The sequence below is a fragment of the Mirounga angustirostris genome, unplaced genomic scaffold (genome assembly GCF_029215605.1).
Source record: "Mirounga angustirostris isolate CCGP_5_RB_7025 unplaced genomic scaffold, mMirAng1.0.hap1 SCAF_14, whole genome shotgun sequence".
Lineage (NCBI taxonomy): Eukaryota > Metazoa > Chordata > Mammalia > Carnivora > Phocidae > Mirounga > Mirounga angustirostris.
Genome location: NW_026991722.1, coordinates 39,697,663 through 39,715,748, shown reverse-complemented (window position 1 = coordinate 39,715,748; position 18,086 = coordinate 39,697,663). Strand labels below are relative to the sequence as shown.

At 41.6% G+C, this 18,086-nt stretch overlaps 1 long non-coding RNA gene across 1 annotated transcript; it reads left to right on the top strand.

Annotated features, from left to right (window-relative positions):
- The first annotated feature begins 10,917 nt into the window (after positions 1-10,917).
- On the top strand, positions 10,918-17,612 carry LOC135362500 (uncharacterized). Its single transcript, XR_010407271.1, has 3 exons — positions 10,918-11,839; positions 13,464-13,523; positions 14,299-17,612. It is a non-coding gene; the product is annotated as an uncharacterized LOC135362500 (long non-coding RNA).
- Positions 17,613-18,086: the final 474 nt, after the last annotated feature.

Sequence of the window (18,086 nt, the reverse complement as noted above, 5' to 3'; positions counted from 1 at the left end):
TGAACTGAAGAGAAACAGAGATAAAGCGTCCAGGGAAAGGAAGGTGCAGACTTAGCAGTTGAGCAAAAATTCAACACCGTGTAGAGGTCATAGAGGGTCATAGTGTAGAGCATCATACACTATTCAACATAGTGTAGACGGGTAAAGAGCAACAAGAGAAAAAGAGAATGCTCACTTCTCTGCCTCTTCTCAGAGCAAACCTACCACATCCAGGGGTCCAGGAGACTCAGGATCTCCTCCTCAGTGTTGATCCAAACTGACACCATGTCCACATGTCCTTCTAGTGATTTGAACACTAGTTCTTCTAAGATGACTATGCAACTTTTATGAAAATAATCCCATGAAGCTGATTACTAGAAGGCAAAGTTTTGAGGGCAAACATGTAGTTTGAACTCCTATTTCCAGTCCTGTGCACAGCGTAGGTACTTAATAAAGACTGATTACAAACCCAACCTGCCCAAAAGGAAGTTGAAAAAATAAGCACTGAACCACATGAATATAGGGAATTCCTGGAGTAATTAAAAGGAAATGTTATTTATAGTAAACCATTTGTATACTACTTAAAACATAGCTTTTGTTAAGTATCTAACAAATCAAAATTACGTTTTAGCAAAATCACCTTTCCTCAGACACACGTGCTAGGCTAAAAACAATGCCTATAGATAGGGCAAAGGTTACTATATTATCCTGCCTTCAAGGAACTTGTAACTTAGTGGGAAAAGATTACATGTCCATAAAAACATGTTGAATGAAGAATGGCAAAAATAAATGCTGTAGAATCCTAGAGGAGGGAGAGATCACTTTTTGATGTTGAAACAGAGGAAACTGCCGTTGACATGGACTTTGGAACATGAATCACACCTAGATAATACGGGGCAGGGGTGGAGGGCATTCTTGGAGCAGAGGGCCAGGAACAGGCTCAGGAAGGTGTTCAGAGTGGACAGAAGTTCATGGAGGGTGTGGCAGGAGATAAGGCAGAGATGTAGAAGGGACAGAGCTGAGGACTCCCAAGGGGCCAAGCCAACCGTCTGTTCTTTACCTCAGAGGCACTAAAGGTCTTTGAAGAGGGTAGTGACTTGGTGGAGGCTGAACTTCTGAGATTATACAGTGTACGTTGGTTTGGGTATGATGAGAGATTTAGATGGTGTTTTATTTTGGTTTTTGTCTGTCTTTTAAAGATTTATTTATTATTTGAGAGAGAGAAAAAGCACACAAGAAGCAGGAGCAGGGGGAGAGGGAGAGAGAATCTCAAGCAGGCTCTGCCCTGAGTGCAGAGCCCAACCTGGGGCTGGATTCCGGGACCTTGAATCACGACCGGGGACAAAACCTAGAGTCAAATGCTTAACTGACTGGGCTGCCCGGGCACCCCTTATTTTATTTTTAAAAATTATCCAAACAATCCGTAGCTACTGTGTGTATATAAATGTTCAAACGTATTGCAGCCAGTTGATTTATCACACAAATATAACTGGATCACAAAATAAATACGAGAATCACATGCTATTTTAAACACAGTATTTTTTTTTTAATTGTTACCATACCATGGCTTCTTTTTTTTTTTTTAAAGATTTTATTTATTTATTTGAGAGAGAGAATGAGAGACAGAGAGCATGAGAGGGAGGAGGGTCAGAGGGAGAAGCAGGCTCCCTGCCAAGCAGGGAGCCCGATATGGGACTCGATCCCGGGACTCCATGATCATGACCTGAGCCGAAGGCAGTTGCTTAACCAACTGAGCCACCCAGGCGCCCCTTAAACACAGTATTTTTAAATTCAGATGTTACTGGGGAATGGATGATAAATGAAGAGGAACAATGGCCATGGCTTTATTTGGAAGTCCCAATCCAAACCCTACCTAGAGCACTGAGAGCAGAGTCTTAGTGTTGAAAGGGGCTCTCTGTGGCCAGCAATAGGCGCACTGCAGGTGGGAATGCAAACTGGGTGGAGCCACTGAGGAAGACAGTTTGGAGGTTCCTAAAAAAATTAAAAATAGAACTACCCTAGGATCCAGTAATTCCACTGCTGGGTATTTACCCAAAGAATAAAAAAACGTTGATTTGAAAAGATATATGCACCCTTATGTTTACTGCAGCATTATTTACAATAGTCAAGATATGGAAGCAGCCCAAGTGTCCATCAATAGATGAATGGATAAAGAACACTATTCAGCCATAAAAGGAATGAGTTCTTGCCATTTGCAACAACATGGATGGATCTAGAGAGTATAAAGATAAGTGAAATAAATCAGTCAGAGAAAGAAAATACCATATGAATTTACTCATATATGGTATTTAAGAAACAAACAAAGAAGAGACAAACCAAGAAACAGACTCTTAACTATAGAGAACACACTGATGGTTACCAGAGGGGAGGTGGGTGGGGGATGGGTGAAATAGATGAAGGGAATTAAGAGTACACTTACAGTGATGATCACTGAGTAATGTATAGAATTGCTGAATCACTATATTGTACACCTGAAATGAATATAACATTTATGTTAATTATACTGGAATTAAAAAAAAAAAAGGATGACCAAATGGGGCGCCTGGGTGGCTCAGTTGGTTAAGCATCCCACTCTTGGTTTCAGCTCAGGTCATGATCTCAGGGTCATGAGACCGAGCCCCACATTGGGTTCTGTGCTCAACGTGGAGTCTGCTTGAGATTCTTTTCCCCTTCCTCTCCCTCACCCTCTGCTCCTCCCTTGGCTCATGTGTGCTCTCTCTCTCTCTCAAATAAATAAATACAATCTTTTTTTTTTTTTTTTAAAGAATGACCAAAAGAAAAATACCTGCTGCAGTGTCATAGTATGGGAAAGGATTTCAAGATATCATCTAATGTAGTTTAATCAATTAGATGTAGTTCATCTAATATAATGTCAACCAATTCGTTGGGCACATATAATATAATGGGTGTTTGGATTTGATATTGTGAAAGTCCTGAGGAATGGCCCTTGGCTCAAGCTGGATCAGAGAGAATTCCCTGGAGGTGATGATGCCAAAGCTGAGAGTTGAAGGGTAATCAGACATCAGCATGGTGGTACTCAACAGTTTGGGGGTGTAGTTTTGGGGAGCATTATGCAGGAACACCATAAATGCTGGTATAATTGGGATATAAAGTACCAGGTTGGAAGGGGCAGGAGATGTAGCTGAAGATGTAAACATAGCACAGAAGGCCTTGAGTGCCGTGCTGTATAGATTGGACCACAGAAATGTTTACTCCAGAAAGTGACATAGTATTTGCATTTTGGACAGATCACTCTGTACATGTGGAAGAGAGATTCATAGGGGGCCATGCTGACAGAAAGGATCAGTTAGGAGGCCAAAGTCCAGAAGAAAGAGATGCCTGAGGGAGTGAAAGGGTACAGTAGGAAGGATGATAGAGGACAGAAGGGAGGAAAGAAAGGGTTTCCAAAATGTTTAGGAAGGCATATGAGGAAGAGGAAGAAATTCAGACAACCAGCATTCTGGTTGATGTGCCCAGGTGGAAGGAGCCCTTAACTGTGACAAGCTTGTAGAAGATGGAGTTGCCCAGAGAAGACCAAAGTGAGTTGAGTTCTAGACTTGTTGGTTTTGAAAGCTGTCCAGCAAGAGTTGGATCTTCAATCTGAACCTTACGGAGAGGAGGTCAGTGAAACTGTGGCAACAGATTAGATCAGCAAGGCTGACGTGTAATGATATTTAATAGCTGTTACGGTCACTACCCACTTTCTGGAAGTTCGTGTATATTAACTTATTTAATTCTCCCAATAATCCATTCAACTGATACTTTTACCCCGTTTATGTAGCAATGAGAAATTAGGAATAATAAAGAGGACTTCTATAACCTCCCCACGAATCTACCTACCTGCCTCATGTACTTGGTCTGCTGGCCTCAAGTATTTGGTCTACCGTGGATGAAAGTAACTCTTCTCAGAGCACAATCCCTCCACTTAAGTACTAGATCTCATTCCTGCTCACTGTGGACACTGTTTCAACAATTTTCCCCTCTCTCCATTCATCACAAAAATTCTCCTCTCCACTAGAGCATTCTTGCCAGCCTACAAACATACAATGATTTCTCCCAGTTCAAAGAAAGACCAAAACTCTCTCTTGATACCCATCCTGCTTTCTTGTTCATGTTCCATTCTTATTCTTCCTTTTACACCTCAGAAGAGTTGCTTCTATGCATTGTCTCTAACTTCTCTATTTCATCCTTATTTGAACTCACTTCATGTAGCTTTATTGCTTCCAGTCTGCCAAAATTGTTCTTAGCAAGTGGCCAAAGATCTCCATTTGGCTAAATCCAAGGATCAGCTCTCAGCTCTCATCTTTCGTGACCTATCTGCTGTGTCTGACTCAACTGACCACTCCCTCTTTCTTCTTGTTATTTGCTTTGGAGGCTACCTCAGTCTCTTCAATCTTCTCTTACCTCTCTGGTCACTCCTTCTTAGCATCTTTTGCTCATTCCTCATCTCCCTGAGTGCTTAGCAGGTAGGGTCTCAGCACACAGTCCTTGCAGCTCTTCTCTCTTCTACTTTACACCTTGGTGGTTTCATCCAGTCTCATGGTGTTAAACACCCTCTGTATGTTGCTAATCCCAGATTTATACCTTTAGCCTATACCTGTTCCCTAAATTTTATATTCTTTGATCCAACTGTCATCTTCAATTTGATGTCTAAAGGAAAACTCAAACTCAGCTTGTCCAAACTGAACTCTTGATCTCCCTCTTCCCACCCAAGCTTGGTTGTCTTTCAGTTTTTGCAATTTTAGTTAATAGCATCTCTAATGTTCTGGTTGCTCAGCCCAAGAACCTGGACTCATCCTTGATTCTTCATTTTCTCCCATATCCCATATCCACTCCAAATTCTCTTGACTCTACCTTCAAAAGATGACCAGGATCCCACCTCTTTGTTCCATCCCCACTGGTACTTCCCTGGTCTAAGCTGTCATCTGCTCCCTGTTGATTTTTGCAATAACCTTTTAATAATCCACCTTTGCTGATCTTTCAGGCTATTCCCGATATAGCAGCCAGAATGATCCTGCTAAGGCTGATTTGATCTTGTTATTCCCTTGCTCAAAATCATCCAGTAGATGCTTATACCACACAGAGTATAAGCCGAGGTCTTGGCAAAGTCTTACAAGCCCTGTCCTTGACACACACACACACACACACACACACACACACACACACACACAAATACCTTCTTGACCTCTCCTCTTTCTACTCTCTCCCCCACTCATGCCCATCACACTGTCATCCCTGCTGTTTTTTGAACATATCCGCTGTGACTTCAACTCAGGGTCTTCCATTTGCTATCCCCTCTGCCTGGAACTTTCTTCCCATAACAATCTCCAAAGCTTGCTCCCTCACTTCTTTCAGATTACTATGTAAATGTCACCTTCTTAGTAGGTCCTTCCACGAAAATCCTATCAAAAATCGCCACTAACAGTCTTTATTCTCTTTCCTAAGCATGGTGTGTTTGTATTGTCAATTGGGCTGGGCTTCCCAGAACGTCTTCCCTACGGAGTTCTCAGGCTGATGGGCCACAGAAACATTTTGGATGACATTTGGAAGACAGAAGTGAAGGAATGGCCATACTGATTCTGCACTTAGAGGACTGGTACGGTGTGCAAAATGCAGCCAGCTACAGTGTGCCTTACCTGCTGGCTCACTTGGTTGGCTCCCGGCTGTGGCTGGATCCACAACTCTTATAGCGCTCACTGGAGCCTCCTATAGTGTCTCAGACGCCTGGGTCAAGGATGTGTTTAGCTTCATGATGAAGGCTGCTGGCTTCTCCTGTAGGGCTTCCCCACATCCCTGAAAACAGAGGCTTGGAGATGAAGAGAGATCGATGAGAATTCTAGTCCATGCTCCTGGTTTCATCTTGCTTCCCTCACTGCACATTCATCTTCCCTTGCTGGCTGCCTGCCGTGCTGACCTCAGGCACCAGAGCCAGACATGGAAGCAACGAAAGTTCCCAGAATTGCATAAAGTCAAATTCCTATAATAAATCCATGTGCGCGCATGCATGCGTGTGTGCATGTGTGTGTGTGTGTGCACGTTTTATGCTGGGAAATGTTGAACAACTAGCTTTCCAGAAAAAAAAAAAAGAAAACCCAATCAGTAGCATTTGCCAATTTCCTTGGTATAAATATTCCACTCTGACCATTTTACGCTACTGATGTGATATCGCTAAATGGGGACTGGGGAAGAGCTGCTAGCAATGAGCTGTCTCAGGCCAGCGCTCAGCAGCTCCTGCGCACCACCGGGAGTATGTCTTAGTGGTTTTGCTTCTCTGCATCTTGTCTAATAGACCTATTTAAATTTTTTCTGTAGCTCTCTGCACCTTCTACCTTGCTACATATTTTAGTCTTCTGCCTCCTACCTCGGAATGTAAGCTCTTTCAGGGCAGGGAGTTTTGCCTGTTTTGTTCACTGCTGTCTCTTTGGCTCTCAGAACAGGTGCTGCACTCAATAGCTGTCCGTGTGTATTTATTGGAGGGGGAGGGAATGAATGAAGGAATGTAGTGTGGGAGGATTTACGGGGCAATAATAGAACCGGATGTGTGGCAGACCAAGAACCTGAGTGAGATCATTGTCAAGGTGTCACCTGGTTTGATTCAGTTCAACAAATATTTGTGGATGCGTACCATCTGCCGGATATTTTGCTGTTGGGGCACATACAGAGAGTAAGGCCTGGTTGCTAATCTGGCGGAATTTAGAGGGGCTGGAAAAGAAGGGAGAGAACTCAATGTCAGGGGAACCAGGAACATTGATGAGGAAATAGGGGCACCTGGGTGGCTCAGTTGTTAAGCATCTGCCTTCAGTTCAGATCATGATCCCAGGGTCCTGGAATCAAGCCCCACATCGGGCTCCCTGCTTCGCGGGAAGCCTGATTCTCCCTCTCTCACTCCCCCTGCTTGTGGTCCTGCTCTCGCTTTCTCTCTCTGTCAAATAAATAAATAAAATCTTAAGAAAAAAAAAAAGAGGAAATAGTCAACGATGCCCAAGGCAGCACAATGGACCAGGAAGACAGTGATCAAAAACTATCCTCTGAATGGAGCAATTAGGAAAGGTACAAGGGCTTTCCTTTGAGAAGCACCCCCAGTATCTCCTTTCTATGGAGGTTATAGTCCCAAAGCTCTTTGGCCATGTTCCTCTGCAGCCATGTGATAGAATTAGGGTTTCCAGCCAGCCAGCCCTTCTGACGTGGACTCTTCGAAGACAGGACTGCACCCCGGGGCTCAGGCCAGTGCTTAGCATGTGTAGGGACACAGCACGCATTTGATGAAAAATGAAATTACAAGGAGATTTAAAAAAATTTTAGACATCCCAGCTATTTATCTCAGGCTTTTCTTAGAGTTATTTCCTCTTAGCATTTTCTGTGGAAACTTAACCGAAACTGGACTGTTAATAATCCTCATTTTGTCCTTCAGTTCTCTAAAATGGAAACCCGCTTTTGGGATCAGAAAGAAATATTAAGTGGTATTTTATAATGAGACAAGTCACATTTGGGATTCATAGTAAGTGGATTTGCAGCCCAATTTTTGAGTCAGGAAGTACCACTGTCAATTGACTGATCACTGGACCAGGCTACTGTCCTCTGTTCATGTTCCTAAAAGGTGTTGTTTTATAGGATCTCGAAGTTTGAAACTTCGGCTTCCTATCCATCACTCACTAAATTCTTCCCGCTGGTTTCAGAAACATGTTGTCTGGCCAGAGATTCTGCCCTTGACCACCCCTCATATGAGTGGTACCCCTTGGTTGCTCTAGGCCTCCTTCCTTTCAGTTATATGCTTCCTGAGGGCGCATACCACTTCCTCACGTGGCGTTCTAGAACATGTCTGACACTTGTCTTGTCTCCCATGAGAACGTGAGGGCCATGAGGGCAAGACTTCATCTGTTTAGTTCACTGCTTGACCCCCAGCACTGAGAATAACACTGGTGTAAAATAGGGACAGGAAAGCTGTGGACTGGGTAGTTATGAGCCTTCTGGAGCAGCAAGCAGATTTGTCCTTTTTATGGGCATTTTTTTTTTTTTTTTAGAAAGAATTTCCAGAAATGGATAAAGACGAGAACATAAGGGCTGATACTAAGACTGTGTGGTACATGACATAACAGCCTCATCCTTCTCTACATAGATGGACAGATGGCTCTCCCACGGGTCCCCTGACCCTCCCCTTCCAGCTCTTTCCAGTTTGCCCCTCTTCCCACCATTACTCCAGCCTTGCTGCCAACATGCCCTCATCTTTCTCTCTCCTTAAGACCTTTGTTAGAATCTCCTGCTCCCTTAAGTCACTCCCTAACCTTTCTCCCTTTTCTCACATTCCACATTCTCAAACATGAGGATTGTGCTGACGACTTCCCTCTTTTTTCCATTCATTCCTTTCTCAAACATTTATGATCTGGCTCCCATTCCTAAATATTTCTGGAAACTTCTCCTTATGCAACTATATCCAAAATGGTTTTTCTTAACCTTTTTGAATCTATCCTCTACATAGAGAGCAGAGTGGTCTATCTAAAATGAAAACCTGAGGGGCACCTGGGTGGCTCAGTCGTTAAACGTCTGCCTTCAGCTCAGGTCATGATCCCAGGGTCTTGGGATCGAGGCCCGCATCAAGTTCCCTGCTCCGCGGGAAGCCTGCTTCTCCGTCTCCCGCTCCCCCTGCTTGTGTTCCCTCTCTCGCTGTCTCTCTGTCAAATAAATAAATAAAATCTTAAAAAAAAAAAAATGAAAACCTGATCATGACAATTTCCTGCTTAAAAGCTGCCCATCCACTTGAAGACCAAGTTCAAGCCTGTTTTTCATGAGACCTCTGCTCAACATGGCTGGTTCCTACCGCTCTGCTCTGCTCAGCTCACCACTCTCTGTTGGGCATTAAGCTTTCCATCTGGACCCACTGTTTTATCCTTGCTTGCACTGTAATTCTCCTGCTCTGGCTGCCTTCCATCTAAAATATCAGAGCTCTCTCCCCCCTAACCCCAACGAGCTAATTCCAGCTGATGCTTTAATAATTAAAAAAAATTTTTTTTTCAGTTAATAGAGAGTGGGACTCTTGATCTTGGAGTTGTGGGTTCAAGCATCATATTGAGTGTAGGGATTACTTAAAAATACAATCTTAAAAAAATAAGAATAAATTTTTTGAGCAACTGTATCAAATTGTCTCAATACCATTTACTGATATCCATCATTCGTCCACTGATTTTAAATGTCACATTCAGCATATTCTTAAACTTGGATCTGGTTTGGGGATTTAATTTTTTTGCTACTCTATTCCTGTTTTTATTATTATAAATTTCAAATGACTTTTAATATCTAACATTAGGGAAAGCACGCCTTTCTACTTTCTTCCTGCATTGCCTCTGACACCGATCCCCTTCTCCCAATTCATTTTCAAAATTTTCTTGGGGTGCCTGGGTAGCTCAGTTGGTTAAGTGTCTGCTTTTGGCTCAAGTCATGATCCCAGGGTCCTGGGATCGAGTCCCTGCATCGGGCTCCTTGCTCAACGGGGAGTCTGCTTGTCCCTCTGCCCCTATCCCCTGCTTATGCTCTCTCTCTCTCTCAAATAATAAATAAAATCTTTAAAACAATCTTTTTTCTTGACTATTTTCAGATACTTATTTTCCTAGTTGAGCTTAAGAATATTTTTTTTTTCAGTTTCTCCATTTCAGAAAATGGGATTTAGATTGAAATTGTACTGCAACTATCAATCATTTTAGAAAGTATTTTTTGGGTGTTATTGTAAAGTCAGGAAGAGGAAATAGAAGAGGAGCCAGCAACTGTTCAGCTGTAATTCTCATAGTCTCTGCCCATCACTAATTTGTTCTATACTTTGGTTTTTGATATGGTGCAATTGTTGATAAAGTGGTTTCTTGTCAGGAAAAATTATCTAAGACTTGGGACTTGGCTAAAGAAACTATGGGGTTATCTTTCAGTGGAGTGCTGGGCACTGTCAAGAGAACACTAACTGATTTTTGTAGGGTGTGTATACTTTTGATTGTCTCCTATTAACTGAGGCAAAATTCAAGGGGCAGGAAACTGGTAGTCATGCAAATGATTCTTGTCAATAGATGTACAAATGCTTCTGTCCAGTAGAGTTATAATTGACTTCTGCCCTGTAGAAAGAGAACCCTAGGGGCGCCTGGGTGGCTCAGTCGGTTAAGCATCGCCCTTCGGCTGGGGTCATGATCCCAGAGTCCTGGGATCGAGCCCCGCATCGGGCTCCTTGCTCAGCGGGGAGCCTGCTTCTCCCTCTGCCTGCCCCTCCCCCTGCTTGTGCTCTCTCTCTCTCATTCTGACAAATAAATAAATAAAATCTTAAAAAAAAGATAGCCCCAGTAGTATACATCATTTTCTTATGTAAGGTTAATCAGTTTCCCAACTATTAGCAATATTTATTTCAGCATTGCTGATTGCCTCTATAAATGACTGTCCCTCAAATTCTTCTTGAAACTGGTTCTTAGTAATTAAGTGTATTGATACTTTAGTAATTAATTGAATAAAATCTCAAATGTGTGCATTTGTATTTGTGTGTCAGTCATAATTTTACTTTCTTGAAACTTATACTTTAGCAGTATTGTGCCTTAACAGACAATGTGGGAAATGTAATAAAAGCAGAATTCTTTTGCCTACAATCTTTAAAGGAATTAATCTATATAGGTCATATATGACTATAAAGCAATTCCACTCTGCAGAAGCCAGCAATCTTAAATATCTTAAACCCAGGAAAGATCATACTACCCAACCCCTTACCTTAAAATAAAAACAATACTGTTAAAGACAAATTTTCAGACAATTTAGTCATGAGCAGATATCAAAGTTTTTGGCATTCTTTCAGGCATTTAGGAGGCTAATTCAAAGATTTATTCTTGGTGGGGGTATTTTATAGAAAAAGAGAACATTTTTATCATCCTCATAGATCAGATACATCAGTTAAAAAAATTTGGTAAAAAGGCACCTGATATTCCAATGGATGGATGAAAAACTCTAGATTCCCCAGACAAATCTTAATCCTACTAATCTTCATCAGCAAATGGCCTGTGCATTTTATTAAGAGTGCTAACTTTTTCCCAGGAGGAAGTTTTTCCCAAGTCTAGGTTTGGGACAATTTTTTGTTTACACTCTTCTTACAGTGAAGCATAAGAAAGTACACTAAAGTTCTGAATTTTCCTTGACTTCTTTAGTGCTTTCAAATAAACATAGCAAATTTTCAGTCCTTTTTGAATGTTTTTCTTCTCTTTTATGGCCCTGAGCAAATATTTAGTCCAGCTGACACAAGGTCCACAGTTAAACACAAAAGCCCTTTTATTGCACCCAGGTTTCGATTCCTCTCTTCAGAGTTGAATCTTACTGGCATCTTCTTGTTTCTTACAGATGTCCTGGGCACAAACAAGCAGACCTGTCTACAACTGTGATTATCTTTCTCCTTTTCATCTCTAGAGATGGCCCCTCCAACCTGACCACCTACCACAGATGAATGTGCAATGATATCCAGATGGAGGAAGAAGAGCTAGGACAATTTCTCCTCTGAGTGACTTGTCACTATTCAGGGTGACAAAGGGCTTGTCCGGTGCCTTTTCAGGAAGCCAGACAAAGCATTTCTGATGGAAAGAGGAAAAGCCAAGAGACACGACCCAGAGGAATTCCAACTTGTGGAGGGCCAGGCTGTCTCTGTTAGAGGATCAGAGAGCTGGACAGAGGAGAGCCCAGCTGAGGTCCCAGTGAACCTGAAATGGCTGTTTGCAAAACCCTGAAGGAGTTCATGAGTGCCGGGACTTATTTGCATGAGGCCCTGCGTTTGATTCCCAGGCATCTCCACCAAAACAAATACAAATGGAGGGAACTCTCTTACCTTTCTGAGAAGGTGAAGTGCCAGGGCAGGGGAATGAGGCCAACAGTGAGGGGTGAGGAAGAGTGGAGGGATGATTGGAAAGCCTTGTGGGTATGTGTCTGGGGGATGGCAAGGGTAGGAGGCCCAGATTCTGAGGCTGTGCTCCTCTTGAGGGCTGAGAGGACAAGTTTACCATTTCAAGCCAGCGCAGTTTTGGGACCTCTGAAGGCCTGGGTTCGTTCTCTTCTTTGAAGCCTCACCACACATCCTTCCAAACAAACTAAAATGTACTGAATGTACCGACATTCCACATTTCCTAAGTATAGTTTTTTCCCCTATAAAATAGTGGGTGTATTTATATAATTCTACTTTTGAAAATATTTGGCTGTAACTTTAATTTTTTATTGCTTTTCTTCCTAATCATGTTTACTTGCGATTTCTTACAAAGTGAGAAAATCCGATCTGTAAATTTTTTCAAATGCAAAAACATTTATGCATATTAAATGCAATGACAGATGAATTCACATATGAGATTTGGTACATTTAATTAGGCATTTATTAATTTCACATCTGTAGCCTTATTTTTAGTTTAGAGCAAAAAATGTTCCCCCTAGGTCTGTCTTAAGCGTTTTTTGTAGGCAGCGTTGTTCAAGCTCCTTGGCCCCAGGCCCTGTTTCTATGGTGCCTAATGGATAAAACAGCTTGCTTACCGTCTTCGGGCTTGATGGTTTGAGCTGCTTCCTGGAAATGTCATGAAAAACCTGCCTATCCCTTCGTGAGAATTCAGTGTGATGTCCATCCAGGGAAGAGGAGGTACAATGGAAAGAGGCAGCTCTCACCTTAGCTTTTTTTTTTTTTTTTTGCATTTTTTATACTTTTCTAATTTTAGCTCCGATATAATTAACATACAGTGTTCTATTTGTTTAAGGTATGCAATATAGTGATTCAAAATTCCATGCATCACCCAGTGCTCATCGCAACAAGTGCCCTCCTTAATCCCCATCACCTGTTCCCACCCCCAGCTCCCCATAACCAGCATTCTATAAAATTAAGAGTCTGCTTCTTGGTTTGTCTTTCTCTCTTTTTTCTCCTTTGTTCATTTGTTTTGTTTCTTAAATTCCACATAAGAGTGAAATCATATGGTATTTGTCTTTCTCTCACTGATTTATTTCACTTAGCGTTATCCTCTCTAGAGCCATCCATGTTGTTGTCACCCTGACATTTTTGGGCCATGGATGCCTTTGTTAGTCTGATGAAGCTCAGGGACCCCTTCTCAGAATAATGTTTTAAATGCATAAAATAAAACACGTAAGATTACAAGAAAGCCCACAATTATATTGAAATATAGTTACCAAAAAGAATGTTTGTGATATAATAATACATGAGTTTATTAATGTGGGAAATGACAAGACCTAGCTGTGGGCAGAATAACTACCATCATTCAAAGCAGCAACGAGTATACACAACATTTTGAGATATCAACACTTATTATGCTCTGATATGAAAATATTTGTTAATTTTATTGGTGACAATCATAGGTACTGATACTACTACTTGGGTTTATTGCTTATTTTGCAATGAAGGGAAATGTTACATTTTAATTAAAGGTTAATTAAATTGAGATGCAATTGGTTTATGTCATTATTTTTCACATCAGATTCACAGAACTCCTGAATTCTACCCATGACTGTGGACATCAAGTTAGGATCAATGGAAGGTAAGGGGTTCTCCACCATCATGAATTATTATGTGGGAAGATTATAGATACCAAATGACTCTCAAGCCTGACAGATTCTGGGGCTGAGTCTCTAACTCTCCTGATATAGTATCAGTTAGACAAAAAGTAAGTGCCTTTGAGTATTTGAGATGTTCAAAGAGATTTCCAATCTCTAGTTCAAGGCCAGAGCTAGGACTCTGAATTGTACTCTCTATTCTTTGGGTAGATGATCCCCAGACAGCTCTCCTTAGGTATCCTACCTTAGAAGTTTTTAATTTCTTCCTAAAATTTATTTCATCTGTAGCTCTAAAGTTCACATTTCACACCAAACTACCACTAACCCACCTTCCCATCCAACCATCCATCCTTCCTTCCATCCATCCATCCATCATCCATCCATCCATCCATCCATCCATCCATCCATCCATCCATTTAACCATACATTTTTTAACCATACATTTAATAATGATATTATGATGGAAAGACATGAATGTGTAAGTTATCTCCCTTGCTCATAACTTCATACAGGGAAATATCTACATTAGTACAAAGGATTATCTATGATAGAAACATCCTCTAGGATTATTAAAGCAAATCAAGTCACTTCACTATGCAGGACTAGTTTTAGGGCTAATTTGTGAAATATGCAGGCTATTTTTGGCTGGTCCTCAGTCCTGAAATCTCTAATGCTTGGCAGTAAACTCCCGCAGTCCACATGTAAGATGATACTCGTTTCCATGATTGCTCATTATCTTTTTCCTCTCTCCTCTCTCAGATGAAGACGGAAGAGCAGCCTGTACTTCCTGTTTGCTTTGTCAGAAAACAGCAATGACTTAATCTGCTGTGTCTGTGAGGCTTTGTTCTTTCATGTTCTAGGCTGTGGCTTAACCCTTCAGAACTCTCGTCTAGAGAGCCAGCTCCATGGAAACACTGACAAGTGGCTTCAGTTATGACACTTGAATTATGGCTCTTGAAGCAATGTTTTTCTTTCCCTTTTATTCTTACCCAAACAGCAATGAATCATGTATCACCTACTTCATTAGGGCCTACTTCATTAGCACCTTGCCCTTCTGGCCACACAGAGCAAAGTCAACAGCCTGAGGCCCCAGAACCCACAGCAGCACCTGTCAAAGCACGAGTCCCTGGTCACAGAACAGCTGAGCACTATTTATCTATCTCTAAAGGTTCCTACGATGTATGTGTGAGAAATCCCACCACCATGGTGGGGATCTGAAAATCCAGTGCTCGTGACATTATTGTTATGACTCTCTTCCCCGACCAAGAACATAGTCTGTGGTTCAGAATGATGGGGCTCCCCCTTTCCCTGTTAGCTTATCAGGTGGGTTGGTGACCAGTAATCCTGCCAAAAACCAGGCTGTCTGTCATCTTCTCCATATGGACTGGCCCTAGGGTCCATCTTCTCATTTCAGTTGGCTTCCTGTATCCATATATAGACTATGAGCAAGTACTTCACTACTTGACTTGGGTACTTGGCACATACCTTTCTTTATAACACTGAGCAGGCAGGGGCGCCTGGGTGGCTCAGAGGGTTAAGTGTCTGCCTTCGGCTCAGGTCATGATCCCAGGGTCCTGGGATCGAGTCCCGCATCGGGCTCCCTGCTCCTTGGGAGCCTGCTTCTGCCTCTGCTTCTCTCTCTCTCTCATGAATAAATAAATAAAATCTTAAAAAAAAAAACAGAACAAAACACTGAGCAGGTTGAGTCCTTACAGTTGGTGTAATGCCAAGTGGATTTAAATGCCCCTATAAACTATTCAAGAGCAGGGATCATGCCACTCATTTTATGTCTCCACTGAGCATGGGTGCCTGGTTGTGGCTCTCTATAAATATTTTGGAATGTGTATGTTAATTAAGGTATACTTTAGTTTTCTCCAATAATTCCTTTGTTCATGAACTCCCTTACCTACACATCTCTGGTCCATATTCTAGTTTGATCTATATTCTAGGCACTAACTTTACGTATATAATTTTTAATGCACTGATCATGCCTGTTTAAAAAAAAAAAGATCTGTTACGCATAAGAAAGTTGAGACCCAGAGAGTTTAACTTTCCCATGTTCAGGTAGCTGTTAAATTGCTGAACTTTTTTTCCTTAAGTTTATTTATTTTTTTTAGTAATCTCTACACCCAACCTGGGGCTCAAACTCATGACCCCAAGGTCAAGAGTCACATGCTCTTTGGACTGAGCCAGCCAGGTGCCCCTCAAGCGCTGAACGTCTTATCTAAGGGCTCAAACCCCAGTCTTTCTGAGTCTTGTTCTACCTTCCCCTCAGTATAAGGCAACGGTTCTCCAAGTGTGCTTCACAGGCTCCTGAAATGTCCCTGAGATTCTTGTCGGGATCCACAGGCCGAAACTATTTTCATAATAATACTGACCCTTTGGGCCTTTTTTTTTTTTTTTTTACTGTGTTGACAATTGCACCTTGCTGCAGAAGCAGCGGGGAGACTAGCCATTGCATTGTTCAGTGCCATGCCTTTGCAGGAAAACCAACCACGGGCTCACTTTAAAATGTCCTGATGATGGGTGCCTGGGTGGCTCAGTCGGTTAAGCGACTGCCTTCGGCTCAGGTCATGATCCTGGAGTCCCGGGATCGAGTCCCGCATCGGGCTCCCTGCTCGGCAGGGAGTCTGCTTCTCCCTCTGACCCTCCCCCCTCTCATGTGCTCTCTCTCATTCTCTCTCTGAAATAAATAAAATCTTTAAAAAATAAAAAAATAAAAAATAAAATGTCCTGATGAAGCTATACAAATTAATTTTATTAAACCTAGGCCCTTGAGTGCACATCTTTTTAATATTCTGTATGACAAAATGGGAAGTACACACAGAGCGCTTGTGCAGAATTCCAAAATATGATCTATGTCTTAAGGAGAGCATTTGTGTGATTGCTTGAGATGTGACCTGTACCTGCTGCTTTCTTCATAGAACACCATATTCGCCTGAAGAACAACTAATAGACAAACTATGGTTATTCGGTATTTCACAGAAATTTTCTTGAAAATGAATGGAGTGAGCTTAAACTATCAAGGAAACCAACTGACAGTATTTATTACCGATGACTAAAATTGAGCTTTCAAGAGAAAGAATTTTGGAAACCCGTGTCTGTCACTGTGACTTTGATAGTTTCCCAAACACTTATAACCTTAACTTTTCTGATGAGATTCGTGGTGAAATTAACCAGAAGATTTATCCGATAAGAGATATGAAATGTGTTAACATTTGGAAGATCTAGATTTTCTAAAAGACAAACACTGTTACAAATCATGCATAGATAAAGTATCCACTCAAAAAAACAAGGCTAGACCAATGGATTTTAATATAACAGAGTACGAACAGTTCATCAATGTGATTTTTAAAAAAGATTTATTTATTTATTTGACAGAATGAGAGAGAGAAAGCGCACAAGCAGGGGGAGAGGCAGAGGGAGAGGAAGAAGCAGGCTCTCTGCTAAGTAGGGAGCCCGATGCAGGGCTTGATTCCAGGACACTGAGATCATGACCTGAGCCAAAGGCAGATACTTAACCCACTGAGCCACCCAAGCACCCCCATAAATGTGAGCTTTTTAAAAAAGATTTTATTTATTTATTTATTTAGAGAACACAAGCGGGGGGAGGGGAGGGCAGAGAGAGAGAGAGAATCTTCAGCCGACTCTGTGCTGAGCACAGAGCCTGACATGGGGCTCGATCTCATGACCCAAGATTATGACCTGAGCTGAAATCAAGAGTTGGACGCCCAACCAACTGAACCAGCCAGGCACCCCCATTGATGCCATTTAAGAAACTACAGCTTGTAGAATTTGGGTGTAGAATTTAAGAGCAGCCACAATTATCTAAAAAGGCTATTAAAACACTCCTCTTTTCAACTACGTTTTTGTTTGAAGCTGAATTTTCTTCATAAGCTTTAATCGTGACAACATATCGGAATGGGTTGAATGCAGCAAATCTGAGAGTCCAACTGTCTTCTAGTAAGCCAGACATTAAGAGATTTGCCAAAATGTAAAGCAGCGCCACCCTTCCTACTATTTTTTTGAATATGTACTTACTTCTCATTAAAATATATTATTGTGTTAACATATAATAGGGTTAAAATTATTTTAATGAATTAATAAATATTTCAAAATTTTTTCCAGTGTTAATTTCTAATAAGGTCCATATTGATAGATAAAATAATAAAATTTCTTTGTGGGTCCTCAATCGTTTTTCATAATGAAAAGGGATTTCAAGGCAAACAGTTGGGGATGCTGTGGAGGAATGCACGCATGACAGGAAGGGACAGGAACCAAACACATAAGGCAGAATGCTTGGAGGTCTTTCCCATTCATAGGAGACTGTGGTGAAATCAGTCATACATTCCATCTTTTTTCTCAATAAGTTTTGTGATTAAAGTGGCCAAGGCTAATTGTTACAGCAGGTTAAAAGCTTAGACCCCAAAACACAGAAGGAAGAAAGAAGACTATCTTTCTCTCAATTTTTTTTTTGGCTTCTGTCCAGCAAATCTCGTCCCACCACATGCAGCGAACACTTACCTGCTGACCCCCATGCGCAGTAG